This window comes from Ambystoma mexicanum, chromosome 11 (assembly GCF_040938575.1).
Source record: "Ambystoma mexicanum isolate Mex_15411 chromosome 11, UKY_AmexF1_1, whole genome shotgun sequence".
Taxonomy (NCBI): Eukaryota; Metazoa; Chordata; class Amphibia; order Caudata; family Ambystomatidae; genus Ambystoma; species Ambystoma mexicanum.
This window is the reverse complement of record NC_090934.1, coordinates 400,016,316-400,043,123: the sequence shown is the minus strand read 5'-3', so window position 1 is coordinate 400,043,123 and position 26,808 is coordinate 400,016,316. Positions and strand designations below refer to the sequence as shown.

At 43.6% G+C, this 26,808-nt stretch overlaps 1 protein-coding gene across 14 annotated transcripts in view; it reads right to left on the bottom strand.

Moving 5' to 3' along the window:
- Positions 1-26,808, bottom strand: part of PACSIN3 (protein kinase C and casein kinase substrate in neurons 3) — a 564,411-nt gene that overhangs the window by 439,054 nt on the left and 98,549 nt on the right. For 4 of the 14 annotated variants that reach the window (XM_069623170.1, XM_069623168.1, XM_069623174.1 and 1 more), the window contains exon 2: positions 13,166-13,236. The exons of 9 other annotated variants lie outside the window; for them this stretch is intronic. The gene's annotated coding sequence lies outside the window, so the exon portion shown is untranslated. Of the gene's footprint in view, positions 1-13,110; positions 13,131-13,165; positions 13,237-26,808 lie in introns of those variants that run through there. One more of the 14 variants, XM_069623171.1, reaches the window with a different exon arrangement.

Below are 26,808 nucleotides of genomic sequence, written 5' to 3'. Positions count from 1 at the left end.
ACAGGCGACTTCTAATGAATTCACAATGCGGTACACTGGCTGTATGCAACAGTGGGCACGGTCACAGTTTTTCCTCCATTATAGTTCCAGTTTCCTGGTTGTTTTTTTCATTGTACAGAGGCGAGGGTGAACCATCTTCCCCACTGCTTTCTTTTGTGAAAGGTTTTTCCGGGGAAATGCTGTCTATTGTATCGGCAATCCATTTCTGGATTAGGTCTGCTTATTCGTTTAGGTCGGTTCTGTCCAGGCTTGAGGTTGATGGTTTCTAGGATTCCAGATCTTTTAAGTTGCTACTTTCGATGGTATTCCAGTTTCTTTTCCAGATCGTGAGAAGCATTTGGGGCTGTTTGAGTGCTTTGCTGGTATTTTATCACGAATGGTATGATGAGGTGATAGCTCCCTAGTATTTGTATTGGTGGTGCAGTAGAGATCTCAAAGTATTCAGTCCCCAGTGTCCGATACCCTGCAGCACTGTTGCGTGCCCTGTAATGGGTGGACCGTGTGGTCCAACAACTGCACCTAGATGCAGTGCATCCACCTAAGGAAAAAGCCACTTTTGTGATTGAACCAGGGAAGATAAATGTGAACTGAATTCTATAACTTTGTGAAAGTTGACTAAACCAGAAGAGCTGGGGAGCATCCTTGGGATTTGTGTTTGGAACATCGAGAGATCTGGAAGATTGTTTTATTTGAGAACCTTGAGACACCAGAAAACCCGGGCAAGAGAACCCCCATCTGATAACATTATTTGAACCTTGGGGAAGGGAAAACCGTTTTCCATCCAAGAGTTGGAAGAAGCTTTGAACTTTTGTTTGAACAATTTTCATTTGATGCAGACATCCCTACACGTTATATACAAATTAGTTGTGAGGGCAAGTATAGGTTTTGACAGACAGACATTTGCTTTGGATTCCCTGACAATCATTTGTTTCATTTAAGTAGGGAAATCCCACGTTAGTATAGGGCAAGTTAGGCCTTTTTCCAACCTCACATTTTGGTTAATAAAAGTTTATATCTCAAACAACTCTACTCAGCCGTCTGTGTCTACTTCATGATATGGGTGCTGTCCACTGTGTTTGGTGCAGAGGCTATTGGATTTGTAACTTGTTTAGAGAGTGATCTGCAGTTTGCATGTTTTGGTAGGTTGTTTCGCTAGCCATCTGTGCGTGTGTGGTGAGAGGTGTGGAGGAGCAAAGGGGAGATGGTTGGTGGGTTTTGGGTGGTCTCTGGGTATTGTGTAGTTATTGTTTTTTGTCTGCATTTATCTTGCAGTTCCTTTAATCCGGGCTTACAGTTTGTGGATGTGGTTTTGGCCTTGGATGCAGATGCAATGGTCTGCGCGTGGGGCTGGTTGTTTTATAGACTGTCTAAGTTTATCTCTGCGAGTTGAATAGCCGGGGTAATAGCCGCTTTCCTGAAAGCTAGGTGGTCCACTGTCATTTTTATTTCCTTAGGAATCGAGTTCCATCTTTTTTCAGGTAGGAGAAGGCTTGTCCTCCAAATGTTGTTTTCTCAGTGTGTCTTCTTTCTATTTGGAAGTCAGTGCTAGATCTCAAATCTCTTGTGTTGGCATCTGTTGATTTTGCTTGGCGGAATTTCACTCCCTGTCCATGTAGTGATTTATGGGCAATGCAGAGGGCTTTGAAGTTGATACATTTCTTTACTGGCTGCCAGTGTAGACTTCTCAGGGCTGGTGTGATGTGCTTTCAATGGTGAGGAATCATTGGTCTCAGAATCCAAAACAGTGGGAGAGCCACGGTTGTAAACCCCCAGTTTAGACTTCTCTAAGGTAAACCTTCTTTAGGTTTTTCAAATACACAGTCCCAAAACATTCAACCAATTTTTGGGAATGCTCTGCCCATGTCTTGCTCACAGTTCTGCGATTTGTGACAATTCACCAGATGTTGTCACTTCTCCCAAGGGAGGAGACCTTTCCCAGTAGGCTAGGGAGGGGCGGCCGCTGCCCAATAGTCCCTGCAGGGGTGGTTTAATTCAGGAGGACCTCATGGGGAGGGACTCCCCCCCCCCCCCCCCCCCCTGGAAATAATGACTACCACCTCAGGTACAACCCGTTGAACATCACACCCCTACATTCCTTAGCCCCCCCCCTCCATTTCAAACCACTATATTGTGATTAGACCAATGTAATTCTGTAGTACATGGGGTACAGCAGAGACAGGTACTACTAGGACGAATAAGAGCACAGAAAACAGGAGGATTACTGACTGTGCTAGTATTAAGATGAGGTGGCTCACAGAAGGCATGAGGAGTACCAAGGAGCCATGGACAAGAGGTGTCAATGTTACGCTGGGGCAGAATGACCCCTATAAATTGGAAACAGAAGGACTTTGCATCTTCCTTCCACGTCGAGAGAACCCGGGAGATCAAAGTCTGCACTCAACTCGAGGAAGGGGCATTGCTGAGGATTCCAGCAAGTGGCTGAGGGAGTCTGTGACGGGTCATGCGCCAGCAGGATCAAGCCCAGCTGAAAGCAGGCAAGACAGTGGCATGACCTCCAAGAGGAGGTGTACCGTGCAGCCCTCTAACAGTGCCAAGATTGCAAGGCGCCACAACATGCGGAATAGCTGCAGAAGCAGTATCGAAGCAGGTGGCCGCAGGAATGAGATCGACATTGTGCAATCAACTCCCAGAAGGTCACAGGAAGCACAGGTGGACTGGTAGGGATGTAGGAGGGTTTGGGGGGCTAGAAAGGTATTTGCCACATGCAGAGGCAAGCGTAAAGTCTATCAGAGGGTCAACAAGGGCCAGGGACCCAAAACAGAGCAACAAAAGTGCATCCGAGGAGGGTGTCCTTGTATCAGTGGCAGAAACAAGCCCACGGACCCCCAAAGGGGGGTCTGGGACCTCAACATAACAAACACTGGAGTAAATTATCCTCACAGCAGCAGCAGAGATAAGCCCACCGATGATCAGAGAAGGCTCTGGGACTAATGCCGCTGGAACAGGCATCCAAGAAAATCTTCCTCATCGCAGTGGCAGAGCCATGTCCACTGGGATCCAGAGAATGATGTGGAACTTGGCTGATATAGTGAGAGAGTGCCAAGAGAAACCCCAAGTTGAAAAAGAACTCCCAAACACGAGGCGAAGGGAGCCATTCTTCTGGTGGGGACACTGAATCCTTTCAAGTACACTGAAGAGACGTCAGGGGAAGGGAGTCATTCCCCCTGGCCCTTGTTGTGAACTATATTTTATTTTATTTATTTTGTTTTTAATGTGATACAGTTTTGTACAAAACTTTACACAAACAAAATACAATTGATTATTTCCAATTTAGTAACCATAAATCCAAATTCAAAAATCCAAAATTCAGAATTGATCATAAAATCGTAAAATCACATTCTAATTCAAGTTCAAGATAATAAAATAAAGAATAAGAATGGAAATAGAAGATAAAGATATCAAATAGAAATAAAATGAGTTGAATGAGTTAAAAGGAGGAAGAGGAATGGATAATTCGAGAGAAACCCAGAAGGCCGTAGAGTCAAGAAATCAGCTTGGAGGATCATCAGTGTGAACTTCAGTCCTACCTATCAGATGGCGGAGTTAACAGTTAATTGGCACAATATGTATAGTTGTTTCAATTACAGAGTAGGCGTTAACCATCATTCAGTTACAAAGTATTTATTTAATGTCAATTATTGTCCATTATTAATGTTATTGTTGTTTCTACGTCCAAGTGTTAGCTCCAGGTTCATCATTTTATCAGCGTTGTTCCAAACTCTGAAAAGTGCCATTTGAAGCTTAACACAGAGTGTTAACACACCGGTGCCAGAAATCCTTTTCCCTAATGTGGTCAATATTATGGACATGCATCTCATAGTTCTCAATGTAGCTAGTAGTCAGGATAGTGCAGCATGTGAGTATATGTCTAGCTGTTTCATGAGCGGTTCGTTGTTTGCACAGCCTGCAGTATCTTTCCACTTCGGGTATGGATCTCTCAGGACCTAGCGTTGACAGAGTTGGAAGATGATTGATTCGTAATAATAGAATGAAACGCCCAAGATGTTCCGATGGGCAGAGGTTCAAGTATTTTTGTGCTTTTTTATAGGTATATAAAACATGGGACACAAACTGGTAGCTTTTTAGATTAGCTAAATGAGCGAAATTGTGCTGCCAATCCCAGAGTTTTAGTCGGTTGCATATATAATGCTTTATGCATTCAGGATCCTCCTCCCAATTAGGTGTCCAACTCAGACTCAAAAAGGCTATTCATTGCATTTGTTAACCTGGATTGTGTATCTACTGCGAAAGCCTCCTTTAAAGACTTAAGAAAGGCAGTGTTGGGGCAAGAGTGAATTTTGAGGTATAATTCTGCCCTTTTCCCCAGTACAATCGCTTTCATCGACGGTATTCCCAGTTCAAGCCTGAATATGGATGGATAGCCATGGGGATGCATTGCGGTAGGCCCAACAATTTCCTCCAGAAATGTCCTTCGATGATCTGAAGCCACTCTAGATTCATAGTAATGAGTGCCTCTAGACCATAAGTTATCATAGGCAGCAGGCATTGCACATAAAGGTGTCGAGCACCCCATATAGAAAAGCCACTCTGATTTTGTGTGAACCTGTAGACCATTGTGGTTAATTGTGCTGCTTTTATTTTGCGGTGCTGAATGCACTGCTCATAATTGCCTCTGCTTTCAAAATCCACTCCCAGGTATTTATAGGAGTGCGAATATCTAATCTCTGTTTCCAGGAGCAAGCGAGGGTGGGCGACCTTTCCAGCAGTGAAAAGTAGGAGCTCAGTTTTATTGTGATTTATGACCGATTGATTTAACTCAGCATACTTCCATAGTTGAGTTGCCGATGTTCAAAAAGCACAATATCATCAGCATATGCCATGATAGCACACTTTGAATTGCCAACCCTAGGTGGGCAGTTGTGAATACCCGCTATAGATTCTGGGATGTCTGAGACAAAAAGGTTATAGAGCAGGGGAGCCGTGCTACATCTCTGCTTTACACCACGATTCTGTCTGATCAGATTGGTCCTGGTCCCCTTATGATCAAGTTTAAGTTGGACAGAGTTGTTGGTATGAAGGAGTCTCAAGTAGTATACTAGTTCCTCCGGGCAATTCATGATACGTAGTTTATGCCATAGCTTTTCCCTATTTACTAGATCGAAAGCTGATGTAAAATCAATGTATAATGCATACAGTGGGGGCTTATTAGGTTTCAGGGCATTGTTCCTTAAAATGTCCATGATAATCAGATTGTGAGACGTAGAGCAGCCCGTTCTAAAGCCACTCTGGAAGCAGTCCAGAATCCCGGCGTTGTCTGTCCACGCTTGAAGTTCTTTTAGTATGCAGGAAGCAAACAGTTTCCCGGTACAATCAAGCATAGAGAGCAATCGATAGTTCCTCGGGTCGGATTTATTCCCCTTTTTATGGACAGGAACTAGTATGGCTGATTGCCAGGATGTTGGAATTCTGCCATCTATTAGTACTTTGTCAATTAAGATCTTCATCAGGCTAGCCCACAATTTGGGGTTGCCTTTCATGACCATATTAGACAGCCCGTTAGGCCCCGGTGCCCTAGAGGATTTCAACATACTGATCTTATCCACGAGTTCGTCAATGGAAACTGTGAACAGGTGAATAACCCATGCTCTCTTCATGGGATCCCCTTTTTGGACAGACTCTGGCCCATTCGGATCTTCAAGATACTTAGTCCACTCACTAGCACCAATTGGATTGATCAATGGTTTCATCTGGTTTCCCCGTGCTTCCCCAAGGAGAGCCCAGATATTACGGGTATTTTTGGTGCATAGTGTGTGGACCGTTTTCTGCCATTGTTCCAGCTTGTGCTTCCTCTTCCATACGTTAGTCTTTTGTCTATATTTATTTTTAAGAACTCTGATATTTCTGTGGATCGCAATCATAGAGCAATGTTTAGCCCTTATTTCACGGATTCCCCTTCTTAGCTTACGCTTAGCGTCTCAGATTTCCTTGTGGTAAGTCTCATCTTTCATCAGGTCCTTTGAACCTATAGGTGCCCGGATGTTTGCATATTTATACACAAGCCTAGTGATCCATCCTTCGATTTCTTCAAATGTCATTGAGTTGAACATCTCTGCATTGCTTTTGTCCAAGCCATCAGATGCAAGTAAAGCTTTACTGATGTCCCTGTCAGACCATTGTATCCGATTGGCTGCATGGTTCACCAGTGTCTCAACGGCATTGGCAATCCTAGGGAGCTGATTAATTGGTCCCAGGTTCATAATCAGTGGGTCGTGATCACTATGGGGGTCTTTCGATATTACCATGTCTCTAATCCTCGTGGCGACATTGTCGCTTGTAAACATATAATCGAGAGTACTCCAGGAAGAGCCATTACTGCAAGTGAACCTGCCCGGCCTGTCACCTGGGGTCCGGCCATTGATGATCTCTAGTTCCCACCCGTCAAAGAAATTCAGCCAACAGTCTCCCTCCATATCATCGACATTATGAGCCATAATACAATGCGGATATAATAGCGGATTGTTAGCCGTGCCACTGCGTCCTTTGATGTGACAGTTAAAATCCCCTGCCACGATAACAGAGTGGTTCCTTGTCTCAGACAGCCATTCACCCAACAGATCATGTAGCGAGGACTGAATCATTTCCTGGATCCTGGCGCCGGGGGTGGGGGGGGGGGAGAGGTAGGTGTTGTAGACATTAACCAATAATAGATCATCATCTTCCAACTCCCCTGGGAGCTTTATCTCTACCGCACGCACAAAATCTTCTCAGGTGGTTATGAGCTTCCTGCTAGTCAGTGAGTTTGCAACACCAGTTATCAAGCCACCAAAGGGATGACCCCGTATCCCCTTTTTTGCAGGCGAGTGGTAGAGCGTAAACCCGTCAATTACAATGGGTGTCATTAACCAGGTCTCCTGAAGTAATAAAGTATGGTTCAGAATGGCAGGTAATGATACACTGTCGGTTGGAAGGTGCTTGAAGCCCTGAGTGTTCCACGATATTAACGAACAATTTCAGGGCTTCTGCAACACTAATGGGAAGATAGTCGGCCAGCCATTTTAGGGTTTCCTGAATGTCGCTCATTTGCACCTTCTTCCCTCCAGGTAGCGTCGGTTTGCGATTGTTTTTAGGTTGATTAATGACTCCCAGAGGTAAGCTACTATCTTCTGCTTCTTGGTCCACATCCACTTCTAGGTCGACATGCAGCAGACTGTTTTTATAATCCCGTATTAGTTGCGCCGTGGCCAGGTCTCTGCAGTGTAAGGCTGTCACATTGGGATTACGGCTACTGAGTGGCTCCACAAATAAGAAGCCTTCAGATAGGATCATTCGCAGCTGGGGTATAAAATGTAGCTTGGTTAGAACTTCTTATCTTGTGAGCCATTTGTCCCTCTTCTTTTGGTTCATATTTTTAATGATACATATTGCACTTTGTGTTTTAGTTTTTCTCCGCAAGATGGGCCTGTCTACTTCTGGTGTCAAGGCTACTGGGACACTTGGTACACTCCTTCTACGTGGGGTAGAGTATTTTTCGCACTCACTGTCTTCATCCGTTGTATTGAATGTTGAGCCTGTTTCATTACTATTTATTATTGATGTCTCACTCAATTTTTCTGATAAGATCTAGCTAGCCTGCCATTTCTTTGTTTTACGGGCTCTTTTCCTTGCTTTTTTTTTAATTGACCGGCAGGGGAGCAGCAGAAGCTTATGGGGCTTTATCAGCATTGCCTGTCTTATTTGCTGCCCTTTTTGCTTTACGTCTTTGTTTTTTTGAGAGGATGACGACAGAGCTCACTTCTGGATCCGGGTTGATTTCTTCCTGTGCAGTAATCTCCTCTTGATCATTGATAGTTGCTGGTTCAGAGTGCTCACAAGGGATATATGTGGTCCTTGGATCAGGGAGACCTAATTGTAATACCGAATTCATGTGGATTCTACCACATAATTTCAGCAGTACTTTCAGCGCAAATTGCATAGAGGCCATAGAGGACTGTAATTCTGCAATTGCTCCAATATTAGAGCATTGAGTCTCATTAGACCAGAGTTCTTCAGTTGGCCTCGAGTCTTCTAAGTCAATTAGCAAGTTAGGAGACTCAGATAGTCGCCCAGTTGGTGGTGTCAGTGATCCATTATTGGTGGGAGGTAATGGTGATCACCCGGGTTAGTGGTATAGGAACTATTAATAGGGATTGTTGGTGTAGTATTTGGATGGTTCACAGATTTTAGTACCTGTGCTTCCACCACCATCAGGTCTTTGTTACAATTTGATTCCTCTCTCACTGGAGCTGCCATTGAGCGGAGCGTTGGATAGATAGGCATAAGTCTAATAAGGAATTATTATCAATATCCTCATAGTTCGTGGTTTCCAGTGGGATATTGTTGTTTTGACTGGGCGATGCGATATCAATTGAAGGGGGCCTCAGTCATAGGGGTGATTTTTTGGAACAAGGCGGGTATTGGCCCTTTCTCCGCCTGACCTTTTTGGTTGACCGCCTCCTTATTTGCTTTTGGTGATGCTTTGTCTTGGACTGTTTTGTTCTTCCTAAGATTATATAGGAAGCCTTGCTAGTTTTACCCTTAGGTGGCATATTCACCCTTGATTAGGGATGCTGCGCTGTCCAATTGCCTGATTATTGTGGTAATAAGTCAAACCAATTAGTTGGTTGGAACCAGACGCGACGGGATCAAAAGGGGTCTGGCCCCCGCAGTCTCCCTCGGGATTGTCACAATCTTCCAATCGTTAGTACTATTTTGGATCGCTTAGAGTCTTTATAAAAATAAACATGCGCGTTGTGGTGTGCGGTACTAATTTGATATTAACATGTGTACTGAGTAAAACTTTAGTGGGACACGGACTTCAATAGTGTGAGAATCACAGCAGAGGCCAGATTCCCACAGTGTCCAAATGTTAGTTGGTTTGATGTTGTGCGAGTGCAGGGTTTTGAGAGAGTTCAAACAGATGCTTGGTAAATTAAGACTACAAAGTACCTGAGGCAGCGCTGCGGCCGTGGGATTGTCACTGGAATTCAGAGATAAACAGCTCTTGCCCACTGATTGCAGCCACGCCACTCAGGAGCCTTCCGCGTTACCTCGGCAGCCCGCTACCCAGACCAGAACGGGCAGTGATCAGCAACTACGTGCACCTGTTCCCAGGACTCAGTCGCTGCGGGTGCCAGAACACGGAAAGTCTCCACAGGGCTCGCCAAATCGATTCCACATCTGTTTCTCCTCTGTTTTCGCTGCGAGTCCCCTGTACAAGCCACCCGCAGAACGTCCAGCAGGACTGCAGCACTTCCTCCGAACTTAGACTAGAGGAAAGGACCCAAAGGGCAACGAGGAAACACGTCAAGCCGCACGGTGAGATCGAACATCGTAGACACAGCCGCTTCCGACGTCGTTGAACTATATTGAATAGCGCAGACCAGTATCAGGTGAAGGGAACCAGTCTTTTGGTCCAGAAAGTTGAGTGTACAAGGTGTTGGAACTACAAGCCAGGGGAAGTGAGTCATTCCCATTAGCATCCATTAAGAGAACATTTTTGGGAACAACACCCATATACTAGGATAAGGGAGTCAATCTCCCGGAGAAGGAACTTTGTTGGATTAGATTATTCTTTAGTTGTAATGTTATGTTATGTTATTTTGCACTTATATAGCGCCTTATATACCATTGGTATGGTCTGAAGGTGATGTAAGGAATTGAAGTAGGTTGTGGCACAGGACGGTGTAGTTTGATTTTGACAGACCTTCTGAAAGATCCATTAATAATAGTTTGAGGCAGAGAAACCCCCATTAGAGATGGGGATAGTGAGGATATTTTTTTTTCTATAAAAAAAACAAAAAAAATTTCCAGTAACCAACATGCCACCCTTGTGTCGGCTTCCTGCTTAAACACCCTTATAGATGCTTCATGAACAAAAAGTTGTCCATCTTGCAATTTGTTCTGGCTCCCACTGTGGGTTAACCATACAGCAATTCCATCACCACCCACCTGAAATATTAATTTCCCAGCATCCCGATCTGCACTGCGGAAAGGAATTTCAGATAAGGGTAATTTTACTCCTTATTTTGTGAACTTGCGATTAAAAGTGCAGCTCTCATTCCGAACTTGTGCGTTTTTACGCAAGTAAAACTATATTTTATTAAATAAAGCAGCTATTGTTCTTGCAATGGTAATGATTGCAGCTAGCAATTCCTGTAACTGAAGAAGCAGCCTTTATAACATAGTGGTTGCCTTCTCATCAGGCTGCACTATAGCAAAGTTCCTCTTTGTGTAAAGTGCTGCTCATGCCACCGGGTCTGCACACACGTGAGCAGTACAAGGTGGCATGCTTATCATTTATTTAAATGACAAAGTGCTGAAGTACGTCTGAATGGTGTACAGATTCATCAGCAATACAACAAACAGTATAATGGGGACAGATACATCCATACCGTTGCTCCCCATTTTTTCTTTGTTGGGAAATGGGTGTTGCTAGGTCTGGAAAATATCAGGGCTAAGCTAATGTCGTTACTGTTGAGTCTCGGGGCTAGCTACCATTTAGGTTGTCGCACCTCAGCTATCGGGGTCTACAACCCGAAGACCTGGGGCTATAGCCCCCTTTACCCCACCCAGCAACGCCTCTTTTTTAGAGAGAATACAAGTAAGCTGCTTTCCTGAAGTCTGGTTTAGATTAGGAAATCATAACACCCCTTGGCAAATGCATCTCTCGCCAATGGGAGTGGAATCCCCGCATCTTTTTGTAAAAGCATTGATGGTAAACCAGGTAAGATTTAGCAATTTAGTGTGCCCTCGGATAAACCTGTAAATGAGAAAAACTAGAACAATATCTCGGTATCCTTTCAGGCTGCTAGAGTTTAACTCAGAAGCTGGACATCTGTACCCATCGGCGAGTGGACTTCCCGAGGAGGCGTCCACCGATAATAGAACAATGTTGCACCTCCTGTTGGCGCTCAGCCCCCAAGTTCCAAAAGCCTCGAGGTTCATTTATTTTGTTTAACATTATAGCAGGTGGTGAGAGCTCACGGTTTAGCGTTTCCTCTCAATAGTAAGAATCAGTCATGGTTTGGATTCCAAGACACTGTTTATTCCCCAAGTGTCATGCTCACAGATGCCCAATTGCCAACACGTGTTTCAATCATATTTAGGTCTTTCTCAAGGCCGGGCTAATTACTCATAATGTGGGCCTTACCATAAACATTGAGAAAAAAAAACACATTGTAACTGAAAGAAATGAAAGAGACCCAAAGCAGAAAACCAAAGATAATCTTGTAAAATAATGAATATACATGCAATATATTTGGATTCATCCACAGTTAATGTATAACAATAAATAACAGAGGGGAAGGGAGGGATCCACAGAAAAAGAAAATTCACAATGATTATATATAGCATTGACCCCTTTACAATTCAGTAATTGTTTGAAATTGTGGTGTTAGGTGACAATGGTATTCTAAGCGATGATCCTACTGTCCATGTTACCCTAAAGTCACCTCAATGTGCATATTGCTTTTATGGTACAAATCACCCATATGACTACAGTGTGTACAGCATCAGATTTGAAGTTTCCATCATCAGTAAGGTCTTTGACGTGGAACCACAACAGATTTGAAAATATACCCATGTTGCTCTATGTGACTAACCCGATTGGTTGGACCAATTCTATCCCTATTTATACCCGTGAAAATGACACAAAGCTGCCAACTACTGCTCACCCTCTTTCCGAATGACAGTTCTGTAGGGGAGATCCCCTGCTATGATATGTTATAGTAGAGTAGGTAATACCTATGGAATAAAGAAAATAACCATACATTCTGCGTTATGTTCACAGGATTTCCTTGTGCATCAGAAACATACAACTTGTCAACCTCTACTGAGCTACGGACAGTAGTTTTGGTTCTGTATACATAGGCCTGGTTAAGGCCCATCATTTTATCACTGCCTTTATTATATGATACCAAGTCATTGATTAGTGGCGCTACTGTTAAGTACAATTCAAGTGCCAGTGCCAAATATTCTTGACTCCCTTTCAAATAGTAATATCAATATATTAGCATAAGACTTACTTATGTCTTACATCACTTAATCATTGCACTGATCTTCTATTCAATTATGTCTGTAAAGGGCTAGGCCATTTCCTCATGTCGGGTAACTAAGGATTCACTTTGCCTTGTATACATTACTTCACTCCCTTTCAGATGTTCTACCAAATAACATTTGCATTGTGCACTACAGGTGCTACATACCCTTATGGAATGGGTGTACTTCAGTCAGATTGTAGGCCCTGTTGTACCGTAGGACTTTTTGCCGTAGTGGCATCCCACGTGCATTTGCCACAGGAGCCATCTTGAAACCTGTATTTAAATATGTAAACACCGATGTCATACCCACTATCGAACTGCTTGTAATAAAGAGCTGCCTGTGGAGTACATATAGTGCTAATGGCCCTAAGAAGCACAGTTATCATTTGTAAAGTCGCAATGAAGGCCTCTTTAAGAGAAAATCCTAAGATTTGTTTAAAATGGAACCATGCAACCTGTTCTAAACAAGAATCGCCATCTGCGACACAAATGATAGCATCAGGTAGATAATGCCCATTTAGCCATCAGTTAGCTCTCTATATTAGGGTAACCTCATGTATGATACGAGGATCCCAAATAGCCCCTGCGCACGTGTTACAATAGTAAAACTAGTTCGCATTGTAATTTCTCACATGATAGACAGCTAATTGCAAACAGCCTCAACAAGACATCACCAATTTGGACGAATCTAACAATGTTAACAAAAATCCCTCGAGTGTGCACGTTTAATGGACCTGTGAGATAGTCTCATTGATAAGATGTGGCAGATATTTTGTGTTCGGTCTACATGTCCTGTCGTCCCTCAAAGCTAGTACTATGGACATTTCTAAATCCTGATAAATGACATATGACTTGATAAGTCACCGACTTTAACCACTTTGGTATTACCCTAATCTTGGTTCTTAAATCCTGATTTTATTTATCATGTAGCCTGTTAAGTAAACATGTGAAGGCCCTTTCCACTTTTACATTACTTTCATTCAGACAGTATGTGCTAAACACAAAACGTAAGTAATTACAAACATGCAAATCCTTGCCAACTGTAGATTACCTTCATTCAGACAGTTTTTGCTGAATACAGACCATCAGTAATTAGCATTACTCACTCTTGCGTTGCCTAATTCTTAGTGCGTATCGTTGTTCACACCGCAAGTCATCAATAGCTCATCCCCATTACCTGAAAAGAAATTCATCTGGTAGTTTACCATTTTATGACTAGGCATTCTTACTAGTACAGTTTCGACATGCTCATATTAGACAACAGGTTCATAAAAAGACCCCCCCCACATCTCGGGTTCATGGTTTAGGCAAAAAGTCAGTTGTGCGCATTTTACAGATAAGTTTGGACTCTATTTGTCTCAGAGTTCTCGGTCTTCTCCCCTCTGGCCAATGGTCGCTTTATCCTTCTTGTTGTCCATTTGATACGTCTTTTACTAGTGTGATGCCAAAGGGAACTTATGACCTTGACTCCCAATGGTGGCCATGTGTTCTCGAATCTGAAGTCTTAGTTCTCCGATAGTGCTGCCTACGTAGCCACAAATAAATTCGCCACATATTTTGACCTACAGTTAACCATGTCCTTAATGGTCAATTTGACACCTTGTATTTGAACGCGCAAATATGTGCGTGTTCCACATTTTTGAGAAGTCAGTCTTCCGTTGTTGTAACCAGCTGATGCCAGAACCAGTCTCAATCTGTGGTGTTGATAAAAAAGGAAGGACTTAATTTGGTTCCAAGAGTGGGGGCCTTGGTAAAAATGATCTTTGGTGTTGCACCCAAGTAGGCGGTCAAATCTTTGTCTAAGTTCAGCAGGTGCCAGTGCTTCTGTAGAATCTCTGTTCATGGATAATAGTAATGGCAGTCTTGCCCAAGACATTACCACCCTTTTATTTTGGAATTCGGAGTTGAACCCCTCACAAGCTTTCCTAGAGCCCTCAATATAGGGAAAAGAATTGTGACCTCTATAAAATTCTGTCTCGACACTAGCTTTACCTATTGCTAAATGGGAGAGCAGTATGTTCGAAAGACCTTATTTAGGTCGCCCTGGTTGGTTATGCGAGTCTTTTATAAATTAACCTCTCGCCTATGGTATTTCAGCAATTGGAATTCTTGGTGTCAGGACTGAGAATACATAATAATCTTGGTTCCATGCCCAAACACTCTGAACAATAACGGTTGGGGTTTATGCGAGCAGCCTTGTGTTGGGGGGAGGTTTGTCTAAGTTATTGTGAGTGATCACATTTCCAGCTCCGAGATTCATTTTTCAAGGTCTATACCCCCTTTTTGTATTTTGTGGCTTGCTAATCATAATCGTTGTTTCTCTGAACCATTACAGCATATATATATTACATCCCATAAATCCAGCAATAAGTCTACGTTCCCCAATGACTTTTCCAATGTTTAAAAATACTGTTCATAATGTACCATCTCCCTCAGCGGATGCTTTATAGCCAAGATACTCTGATAAAATGCTTCCCAAGTCTCCAATGCGATTGAAGCAGAGGGGTCTGGAGCGTCGATATTCAATTGCACTAATCACTTACAGCCTTCGATTGGGAAAGGTTTGTTTAACCAAGGTTAGTATCGGAAATGGCAGTCTGCAAATTCACGTGTCAAGCGAAGCACGATGCAATTTCTTCTCCGATACATTTTCTTTTCCACCGGATTTATTGCACTCCATTATTTTCATCAACATTAGATCTATTTTAGTCAACACTTTATGTACCAGTAAGTGGAAGGGTGGTATACGTTCCCGACTACATGCAACATTAACTTTTTTTTTTTTAATAGATTTATTTAAAATGGAAAACGTTAGCCAGGTCTGGTCAAGGTAATAGAAGGTAGGCCTTTTCAGGCTAGGATTCAATAAGCAGCTCATTTCTGCGCCCACCCACAGCCCAGAGAACAAGCACTGGGGGCTAAACCTGTGCTCTTATTGTAAAAGGCTGAGCCAGAAACATAAGGAAGAAAGTACAGTTACTAAGTGCCCTCACAATCCCCGCTTTCATCAAAAGCCTTTGGAAAAGGGATACTAGTAGGAACCTTGGACCAGCAATAGGCCCAACAGGGGACAACATCCAATGCAACCTCCAATTTTGAGTGCAACATACGACTCCTTAATCTGCATGTGAGGATCTACAGAAACTATAGACACTAACATCTCACCACAACACCGCAAACTCCTTCATACAATCGCCCACAAAACAACAAATATCTACCAAACGGTAAACTGATGGAAGTCAAAGGCACAATCCCCGCTATGCTACGTAGGACCTTGCCACTTGTATTGCTTAAATTGTTTTCCACTGTACTCTACTGCCATGGGTTGTGCCTTGTCGAAGGCAAATTTTGTGGGTAGGTTTTGTGCATTGAACTTGGGTGTGTTTGAGGGCAGCCAGTATATTGGATTTTGATGTGTTTGAGGCTGATCAATTGATTACGTTTGGATATAACCAGAGGGCAATCAGTGCGTTGAATTTGGATGCAATTCAGGGGTAGCCAAGGTACTGAATTTAGAAGAACGCGATACAAATGTCCACAAACCCACTAACAACTCTTAAATATTCTGCTTAGTCAACCTAAAACACAGAATACAAAAACATCTCTACAGCAACAAAACATAAGATCATCAAACTACAACAAACTAAACAGACACTGCACACTAAACAAGAAACCAAGCCAACCACACAAACTACACACAGACACACACACCAAGCACAACCACTACAAAATAGCACATACCAGCAAACAGTGACTGTTTTTTCCAAACTGAAACTAGCGACAGCACATCAAAGTTCTTGCGCTTTTCTCTAATCCTACTAACAAACCCCCCAGCCCTCCTTCCGTTTCATATCCACAAGAGCGCGAAGAGTCCACGTAAGTGGCTGCAGTGCGCGGTACCAAAAAACAAAGTGTGCCTGCTTTCTTTCTCGTGCGGGTAGTTTCATGTTTTAACACAGTTGTAAAATAGGCACATTCATATCAGAGGGCCATTGTTAAAAAAAAAGTCAAAACGAGAAAAAAAAGGGTTCCCATTTCTAAATAACATATCAAACCAGGATCCATTTTTCATATTTCATTTATTTTAACAAATAAATATATACATTGTCTCAATAAAAAGGATTTTAAATACATGATTCCACCAAAGCCCATAATACCCCCTTTAAGTCAGTATCAAGTTTATATGGGCCGTACCCTTATGCCTCTTCCTGCCTACACACACAAATTATCTTAAAACTCTGATTAGACAGTTATTAACGGCATTGATTTTTCAATAATAAAAAAATGTCTTAAAGATTCTAAAACAAAGTATGGGAAATATTTCAGCATTTTTAATATAAGCTAGAAGAATTGTACGCATAAGGAATGCCGTGAGTGTCACCTACGTGCTTTAATTTCCAGAAAACAGAAAGGGTGTTCGCTGGTAAAATCATGTCAAAAGTAAGGATTGCATGCAATGTTCGTATCAAATGAACAGCTGGCCGCGCACCACCTCCTACCCTAGATTCTTAAGTGCTCGCCTACCCCCACAACTCGACCTCCCCCTCCCCAGGGAGTGCAGAGCCTTGCCAGGTGACTCCATTGTGGAAAACGGCGTTTGGGTAAACACGCCCAAACAAACGCCGCATACCAAGGGCTCTGCCAAGGTCACTTCCCCGTCGCTTAACAAAGGGAATACTTGGATGACAAATGCCCCCCAGCGGCGCACAATGGATTCCGCCATAAGCTTCTCATTCAAGGGGAGCAGGTCCTAGTTTAAACGAAGTGAAAACAGCACTTCGCCTTCAGCAACAGCCTCTTTCAGTGCATTCTCCCACCATTTGCAGTTGCTTAACTTAGAACGAGCATGGGTACAGGTGGGAACGGGAGTAAACTTTAAGCAGAGAAAATGCACCTTCGTTTCAGCTTCTCAGCTGGGATTGAAGGACAGCACGATGCAGGGTTCAAGCTTGGCCACGGTGACCTCACACATCTGTCAGTGCTGGTCATTGTCCGTTACCAGTGACACGAGTGTACACAATGGTGCCTGCACTGTTGCTACACCCTCATCAGTCAATGTTGGGTCGACTCGCATCAGAGGTTTCGAATACACATTTTCAGCCCTTGCAGAAATGTATTAAAAAAGAAAACGTTCCAGTTTGCCTAAAGAATGGGCTGAAATATATGCTACGCAAACAGGTACAGAGCGTGCATCAAGTCACCTTTATTTGCACGGGTAGATTTACCACGTACCTGCCTATATTAGCATTTAGAACATGTGTTTATTCTAAAAACAGGACTGACGAGACTTTGTTTGACCCCCGGCACTTCTATTCAAAAGTATATAAGCGTAGTTAAGTGTGTACTATAGACACTCCATCTACATTAAGTATTTCCAAAATAATAAATTCCATCACACTACAAATCAAAACTACGACGGAGTATGTGAAGGGTATTACCCAATTTGATCGCATTTTTCTGATGGAATAAATAGTACATCTGACCGAATTTGGCCAGTACCAGTCAATCGATAAAATGTGATTGGGTAACAAAGGCCTAACATGGGGAATGGGAGGTTGCGGAGGTGTCCCCTGCTCCCCACGTTCGGCATTTTTGGTCTTGGGGTGTTGTAGGGGTGTCCCTCGCTTCCTGAAGATTGGGGGCAGGGGATGAAAAAAAAAGAGAAAAAAGGGACCCTGCAGCGTAGGATCCGACCCGCGTTGGAGGGACCGAACGGCCGCTGCAGGGTCAAGGGAGGCAGCGGCCAAGGAAAAGGTAAGTGGGGGAATGTATTGGGGGTTTGCGAGGGACAGAATTGCAGAGTGTGTCCACGGTAAAATTGCATTCACTGCGAAATTGACTATGGCCAAATCCGCCGTAAACTATTCTGCCACGGCCAAATCACACAGCTCCGTGTGAAGTACTGGTGGACAGTGCCAGTTAAGGTTTCATTTGTAGCATGATGGACGGTTTATATACGAAAGAAACAACCCCCGGCTGCCATCTCTACACCCTCTGTGTTTCTCCATTACCATATACAATCATTTCCAGGTTATCCAATCCTATCCCTTCAACAACTCGCACATTCCCTCCCATTCTGCCTGCCAGGCTGCATTCTTCTTCTGCTTCCTTCCCCCATTGATCCCCATGCATCCCCCCTCTAATTGCTCCCCCTGTACTTTGCCACATGACCTCCTCCATCAGTGCAGATCAATTTCCACTCTCCATCTCCTCTCTCTCCCCCCCACACATCAACTCCAAATCGCCAGCCGAAAAATGAGCTTCAGAAATCTAAAATCACTGACTTCATTTACATTATTACAAGCTGGTTCTCCGAGGGCTTTTCACCACTAGTTAAGGTGATGTCACCATTCAAGAGAGCCGGAGGTAAAGCCACAGAGCATAAAGGACACATAGCCGGCACATGGACTCTTTACCTGATGTCCCGGCTGAATCCACTGCTTCGATGCCGATGGAAGACTAAAATCTCTCATGCCTTTCTCTTCCGCTGCAGATCCAATCTGCATAACTCCAGTTTTGCAGAATCGCTTCATTTGCTGCCTCTTTTTAACCTGTCGGATGTTCCACATTTTTGAGCAAGGCTGGATGCTTGGCTCAGAAGCTAGAACCGGTACAGGCCAGCTTTCTGCTTTATGCCAATCTTGTTTTACTAGATTCGAACTCGGTCCGTCTTCAATGAGCCCTACATATGTGAAGTTCTATTGTCGGATAAATGCTAGTTAGTGAATCTAAAATTAAAACCAGATCTTTGTCGGCTAGGCACCATAATTCTAGGTCAGGGCTTCGGGAGGAACAAACTCAAACATGTGAAATGGACCGTTTTTTAATAACAATGGAACGAGTATGTCACAGTGGTATTAAATGGAATCTTTATGTAAAGCATGTAAGGTGGGGAATAAAAGCAGCCATGGGAAGTATTGGACGTTTTACTTTAAGTCGATGGATAGTAAAAGTTTTTTTAGGGAGTAAGTGATCATCAACCAGATGACGATCTTTGGTAGAGAAATTTGGAACCTGCAACCCTGCATTCATCTGGATCGCCTGAAAGTTTGCATTCGGAATCGCATCCCTATATAGACATCTGCTTGGACTTGTGTTTGACCTCAACATGGCACTAATTAAAGTCTGCCAGCCTGAGATTTGTAGCATTGCATGCCTCCTTACTTTCTTTGCTCACCAGTGAATTAAGGTATATGTGACGAATCAAGAGTATTTTCCCCTTATCCCCAGGAGGGGAGCCACCTCCTTTGAGGGACATGGACTAATTCTCACAAGGAACTCCCTTTACCACCAACATTATCTGCCTAAATGGGATTGCCTTCAGAAACAAGTAATGTGCCTTCTGTTTGTTAGGCTTCGGGTAATGCTGGATCAAATATGACGCATGGAGGAAAAGGGAACACCCATTTCAGCGTTGACTTGTATGTAACCAGGACGCATCGATCAGAGAGGATAAGAGAGCCAAGCGCAGGGGAAGCCCTCCGACATAGCTATGCCTTGGAAGGGTAGAGCACTGTGGAGCCGCAGAGCATGCAGCAATCCGCGAAGGCGAGAATGCCAAAGAAAGACACTAGAGGCTCAGAGCAGCGAACAACAGGAAAGATGCTGTCAGGATATCGAGGACATATAGTTCTTGCACCCCTTGGAGTACCAGACCTATGAAAAAGATTCTGCGAATCAGGAAGAATAGTCTCGATTGACTTGTTTGCAGCTAAGTGGGATTGTTGTACTTTGACAAATCCTGAAATAAAGCTGCAAGACATCTGGCTAACGAGAAGGTTCCAGAAGAGATATATTTTGGCAATTTGTTTTGTTATTAGTTCAAGTGGTAGAGCCATATAGAAGTAGGTCTTGGACTGGGGCCTTTTTTCTTCTGCATTTCGACTACAGGTGAGCACCCTTAGTTTGGTTAGGCAGGTCACATCCTGGTAGCAATAGGGAGAGGCAGGCATTGTTCTTATTGTTTAAATAAAACATCTAAAATGTCCAACGGGTGTCTGACTCCTTCTGACCTGACACAATCAATTCAAAAATTCTATAAAACGCATTGTCCAGAAAATAAATATTGATGCTGCCAAGTTTGGGGTCCGTCAGCTTAGTAACAAGGTCTTTCTGGAACATACTGAGTAACAGTGTATCATTCAAGTGTGCTAAACTGGCATGGAGTTGAGAGACTGGTTATTTGTTGTGGTGCTCCTCGTCTCTTTTCAGGAGTTTGCCCTTCCTCAGTGACATGCTAGAGAACCCGTGGCTAAGGATAGTTCATGCGATTATGCTTTTGCTCAAAAGGGGCTCATTATTCCACCAGGAATTAACCACATGCGTCGGTTCTGCAAAGCTCACGTGCAATCGAAATTACAGATTTAGTTTCTTGCACCTTTTAAGGGGGCCAGACATCACTGGATGTAGCCTCTTTTTAAGAATCAAACAGTTAAGACAGCAAAGTGTGCCCCCTTTTCCTTCTCAATGGCACGGCAAACAATATTTGCTTTAATTTGAGGTTTTGGGAATGGATATGATCAAATGTAAAATATAGCACCGTGGTTTAATGAGGTCAGTCTTTTTCTTAACTTAAATGCAAGTCTTGAATCTGTGTCAAAAATTAATTGAACTGTGGCCATATTTAATGCATTACTCGCCCCAGTTTCACAATTCTGTTCGACTTCAATTATTAGTTTGACAACTCAAACAAAAAGGACACCCTCCTCTAATATTGATCCTTGAAAACCTCTATGGACTGAAGAAGGTACAGAGCCATTTTCTCTCCCTGACGACTGACTACTTCACACCTATTGCGCACCTCCCCCCACCCAAACCCATTGTGTAAACTACAAGACACTTTCATTTTTCTTTCGCACTGCCTCAACCTTCTCGCCCATCCTCCACGCGCTCCCCACATATTATAAAGAGCACTGCAAGGTCCTAGCAAAACTTGAATCCCCTATGCTTCTTGACCTCTTCCTCTTCGAGGAACAGGCAAACTCAATCCTTGACTTTACAACCTTTCACTCCCTCCTAAAGTCTTCCCCCCTCCCGGAGAAGAATAACGTGCAGTGGTGGTTCAACTGAATCCTTGCCTACTCTGCAGAGATCAAATGGAAGCAGTCCAGACTGGATAGGATGGGCGAGTTTCCCCTTCTCTGGCCGTAAGCTGAATGTGATAGCTGAGCCAGGCCTAGAGGGGGAAGTCATTACGGGAGATCAGACAAAGGCCATAGCAGGACGTTCGGCATAAGGGGCTGGAGACTCAGGATCTGGTACAGAGCCTTTGTAGCTTTCAAGAGAAGGAACAATCGTTAAAACAGAAGATGCAGGTTATTGGCCTTCTTTATACCCATGGCGTCAAAGTGTTTAAGATACGCAAACACAAATGCGCAACAGACAGGAGCGCATGGTACTGTCCTGCGCACGCAAAGTGTAAGGCAGGATGAATTTCCACTTCCGTGGCACGATCTTCTCAGCAATCCTGTAGGATCCCAGCAAGCAGGCTGCTAGCATTCCCTCAGTGCCTCCCGGTACTCCAGCGGCTGGGCAGAAGGTGGCTGCGGATCCTAATCAACAGATGCGTGCCAGTGATCTGGGCACAGCCACAGTGCCAAAACTGCCATGGCCGAGCAGTGATACTGGAAAGTCGGGTCAGAAACAGACAGGTATACCATCTCAAAAAAGCACTTTATTCCAAAAGATTTCAAAATAAACGTAACTGGGTTACTAAAAGAAGGCACTTCACAAGCTAGGGTGAAAACGTAGTTACTCTTCATCACTTACACATGTCATCTCCCGATTACAATCTGAGACCCTCTTTCTGCATGACCTGCTACAAGCTCTGCTGAGAACAGACACAATCCTACTTAAATGAAATTAAAACAACATTAAAAAAAATCTATCACACCAACTCCATCGGCCTGTGCAAATGCCTCGTGTGAACAGCTAGATGCTATTTGGGGTTGCTTGTGGTCTCGTACAGAAGGGATGTGGCCAAGCAGTTCGGGCTGGATTGCTCCTTTTGGGGTGGGACCAAGCCCGATTTGCATACGTCTTTCCCCTTTCTGTAATGGCTTGAGAAGCGAATAATGTTGGTGTGGAGGGGTGCCCACAGCATTGCCAGAGATTAAGATTAACTCTGAACCTTCGAGCCATAAACTTCTTGTTTTGCTAGATTCTACCCAAACCACCTGAAGCTAAACTCAGACAAAACTAAGGTAATGATTTTTGGAATTAGGTGACAATCTGAATAGCCACCTGGGGTTCTGCTCTTATATAAAAAATAATAAATAAATTAAATTTTTTTTTAAAAAGTACGTAATATCCTTTGTGGCAGTAAAAACAATCTGACAATCTGGCTGTTTTTGACAAAAATCTATCCAGACTTCACAAATCAGCTCTGCAGTGAAAGAATTCTCTTTCTGCCTCAAAACACATAGGCACATATTTCCTTCCCTCTTTTCCCCAGTGTTTCCAAGTCATCATGACGACATATTTATTATTCAAGTGGACTTATCCTGGCAAAGGTAATACGCCGACTCCAGAGCGGGAGATCTTCTGGGATCCCTGAAGCCCTATGCCCCATATTCTCATTGGTTCCCAGTCTAACCAAATTAGTTTCAATGTATGAGACATCACCCACCGAGCCTTGCACAGAACGAGCTGTCAATTTATACAGCAACCAACCCTCCCCTCAATGGTAGCATGACCTGGGAGGCACTGCTTTATCTGCAAAGGGAGCACACCTTTGAAACACTATGCACGAGGAATACTTACTGTATAGAAGTACGTCTTCCTTTCAGGAGATTTAGTCTTCTCCCATCCCCCACCCCCAGAGCAGATGAAAGCCAAACCTCAAGTGTTGCTTTTCTCGCACAACCTCAGGACCAACAGCGACACTATTCTCAGAAACTTTTCTTAAATACCACTCCCAACATGAAACCAAACCATACACAGTCACACCTCAACACCACCTGACTGCTAAAACTGAAAACGCACTAACACTCACTGACCGTTTCACCAAACTGAAGCTTCCAACAGCACATCAAAGTTCTCTTGCACTTCTCCCTCTTAATCCCCGACCCTCCTTCCATTGCAGACCCGCCAGAGCGCCAAGAGACTACCCAAGTGGCAAGAGTGCGCAGTACAAGACCCCATAACATTAACACTCTAGACCTCTTGGGCTACTTCTTTCTCATGTACGCTTTCACATAAACCTTGAGCATGCTAAAAAACGCACAAGTGTTGCGGCCCAACACTGCAACAAAGTCTTAATACAGCTGGCAAAGAGTAACGCCACCCCTTTGAACAATTTCCAGGCACTGCATTTGAACCTACCAATTTCAGGACTTTCTCCATTTGTACTATGAACATAACCTTCCTAAACTCCACGGTGCCTTGTGGTGTTTCCTTCCTATTTAGGCACTAGATGACTGACCCTAATGTTGCCTCACTAATTTGCCTCTGCTCCTGCGTGATGAACTCAGAACGGTCCCTTGACGAGGCATAGAAATGCCAGTGTATTGAACCCAGTCAGCTACTTCCGGATACATGTATCTTCAAGCCAGACTAGGACGATCAATACCAAACGATCTATTCGGAATTCCAGACAACCTAGCGACTAGCGCTTCAGCACAAAGAAAGGGAGGAATTTGCTGGCAGACCGCCAAAGATACCAGCGTATACAAGTCTGGTCTTTTTCTTTCATCAGAGGTTCGGTCGATCGTCGGAATATTTTCAGAGGAATTTGCAGTTTCCATGTTTGTCTTGTTTTCTGTTTTAGGAGCAAATAGGATGCAGTGGTTTGCACTTTGCTTTGTATTTTACAAGGAAACATTTCTCAATGTTGTACACTGCAGTTTTCTCGAGATAAATGAAGGTCTTCAACTTTGGAGCTTGAGCGTCCTTTAGTGCAAGATGCTTCCTTCTCGCCCATGGCTATTTTGGCAGTGTATCCCAGCACAATTAAACCCAAACCCAGGCAACTTCAAAGACCTTTTTCCAAAGTCAACTTTCTAGTTAAACTAACCGAAACAATATCAGCAAACCAAACCATGAACAAGTGCATACTAAAAACTCACTTGGGGATCAGTGGGACGCCACCCAATCCGTTTGTTACTTTTACGTCAGGAAAATCACAGTTTCTACAATATCCAGGCCTCCCACACCTCCTCCACCGCATGATCTTGCCAAGCCTCAAACATTTTGCCGATATGGTTTTATCTTATTATGTTCACAAATACACTATTGATGGACCAGGAAACAACAATTCACCAATACACCGATGACACCCATTCATAGCCAAGCGTGACTGTTCCAAACGCCACGCATGTCATCAACACCTTTACGAATAGGATGGCTTTTTTGCCCTCGATACTTATGAAGTCAAAAAGAACTACTTCACAGCCGCAAAAGCCACCAAAGCTCTTTGTGGGACACTGGAGCAACTTTTCCCATAAGAGGTCATCTCACCCAAATTTACAATCAACATATTGCCAAATCTATTAACCCAGCCCACTTCCACTGTGGCCAAGGCAAAACCCAGTCGTACCATCAGACAATTTGAAAGCTGCCAATAGAAGTCCTGGCTTTAACCAATCTGGAGAAGCACTGTTCTAACCGGTATGTAATGTAAAGTGGTCTCATATAGCGCCCATTTGCCAATAATGTTGGCCTTGCTGTGCACTGCTGCGTAAGAAAGGATGCAGATGCAGAAACCTTAGATGTTGATGGATGCAGGTCACAAGTACCGGTTACCCATGTGCCAATATGATCATTTCTATGATGTTTGTGGTTGGTACCAACCCGGGCAGGTTAGCCATATGACCAGCCACCGGACTGCAAAGTACAAAATTTGACAGCATGGTTATTGAAAGAAGATGGATAGGGTCTTAATCTGTTAAACACACTAGTCCTGGAGTTCATCTGAAGGAGTGTGGGACGTGTAAGAATGTAAGAGTTTAGTAGCGAGGACTCAGTGGAGGGATGAGGTGTGGAGAAGGTGGGGCGAGTGTGTCAGTTGTCGCTTTGTAGGTCTTGGTTATAGAATTCACAGAGATTCAGCAGAGGAACAATGAATAAAATAGCTTTCTTACAGACAGTAATGCCAAGAGTTTTTAAATGTGCTTGCCGTAAATTAGCCCAGGTTTCTGGTGCACCTTTTTTAGTCGGTTGCTATTATTTTTCATTCCTTTCAAAGCGGTTGGTTGTAAGAAGAACCTTTGCCTGAAGAAGGTTTTTTAGGCAACCTGGCACTGCATGGACCACTTCATACCATGAGCAAAGAACGACAGTTTATTGCCTCAGTTCTTGAGTCTTCACTGGTTAAGCTATCGAACACAGCAATTTCAAGAACTGTGGCATCACCTACATGATCAAACTGCTGCAATCATCCTGCATTCACAGGAAACACCGCCAAGTGTCGATCGACCAACCCCGCCACAATATGTCACTGCTGAAGGACATTCCCAAAAGAAACAAAATTCCTCAACCAAACATGAAATTCCGAGTGCACATACATTCAAGGTCACAATGTGTAAAAAAAAAAATATTTGGGAAAAAAACAATCTTGTGCAGATGAAATCAGTACCTTAACTTTTCTACTCATGTAGCCTGTGTCACTTCATGAACGTTTATTTTGCTCCACTGTTTAGTGCTTGAATAGTCCCTGTGCAGAGAACTACTGGTCACAGATTTAAAATCCAGTGGGCTTTTTATCCTTTCACGGGCAATAAAACAAGCACCATTACAAGGACCACACACCCGACATACAATCGTTTCGAGCCAATAAAATTTGCAACATGCAGTAAAAAAAAATAAAAAGAAAAGAACATTATTATAAATGAACAGAATCATTCATAAAGTTGACAGATTCTTGCACCACTAAACGTAGTAGTCCACTCATAAGCCCCTCGAATAATCCAAGTTGAAATGGCACCATAATGTACAAAATAGTGTAATTAATTTTTCTCAAATGTAGTTCCACTTTAATTGCTCTAGCATGATTTTCCATTATGCCCAATTAACACATAATTATCTGTTTCATAATTGGTAGTTCACACATTACTCGCCAGCAGATTTTTTTAGCACAGTGACACAGCTCAGGTATTTTCCTATACAGGAAAAAGGTGTCCTGGGATCATGTTTGTGGGAGATGCAGTGCATGCGCGGCTACCAAAGGTGGTTGCAGGGGGTATTGTGATGAATCAGAGGTGTTCATCCCAATGATCCTAGCCTGGGACCCTTCTCATGTGGCCAGGAAAAGGCAGATGCGTCCTGACCCTGAGGGTGGTGTTCTGCAGGAGGATAACATGAGAGGGAGATCAGGTCAGGAGAATTTTCAGAACCCTCCAACTTCCCTAATGATCCCACAGTCTTAATGGCATATTGTACAACTGAAGCCTTTTAAGTAAAAAGAAACAAGAACATTGGGGACTTCAAGTCCCATAATGCTATAAGTACTGGGACGAGGAAGAGGGGCTCAAAAGTGCATAACTGCAATGTACAGACTAGTGGTTCTAATCACCCACACCTGAGCGGGACATTTATGAAGACCCTTCAGGGGCAGGCCATTAGACAGTAGTGGCAGCAGTAGAAGTAGAAAGACGAAGTCAGAGGCGCCACTGTGTTTGCATCGGGACGCGGTGCCGAAAGAAGTTGTGACTCTTTAGTGCATAGGACGTGCAGCTGGAAGCAGTGCGGTTACTGGCTGTCCCGTAGGAGAAAGCAGCTCTCCTGGCCTGGCATTCTCCTACAGTGGTTGGCA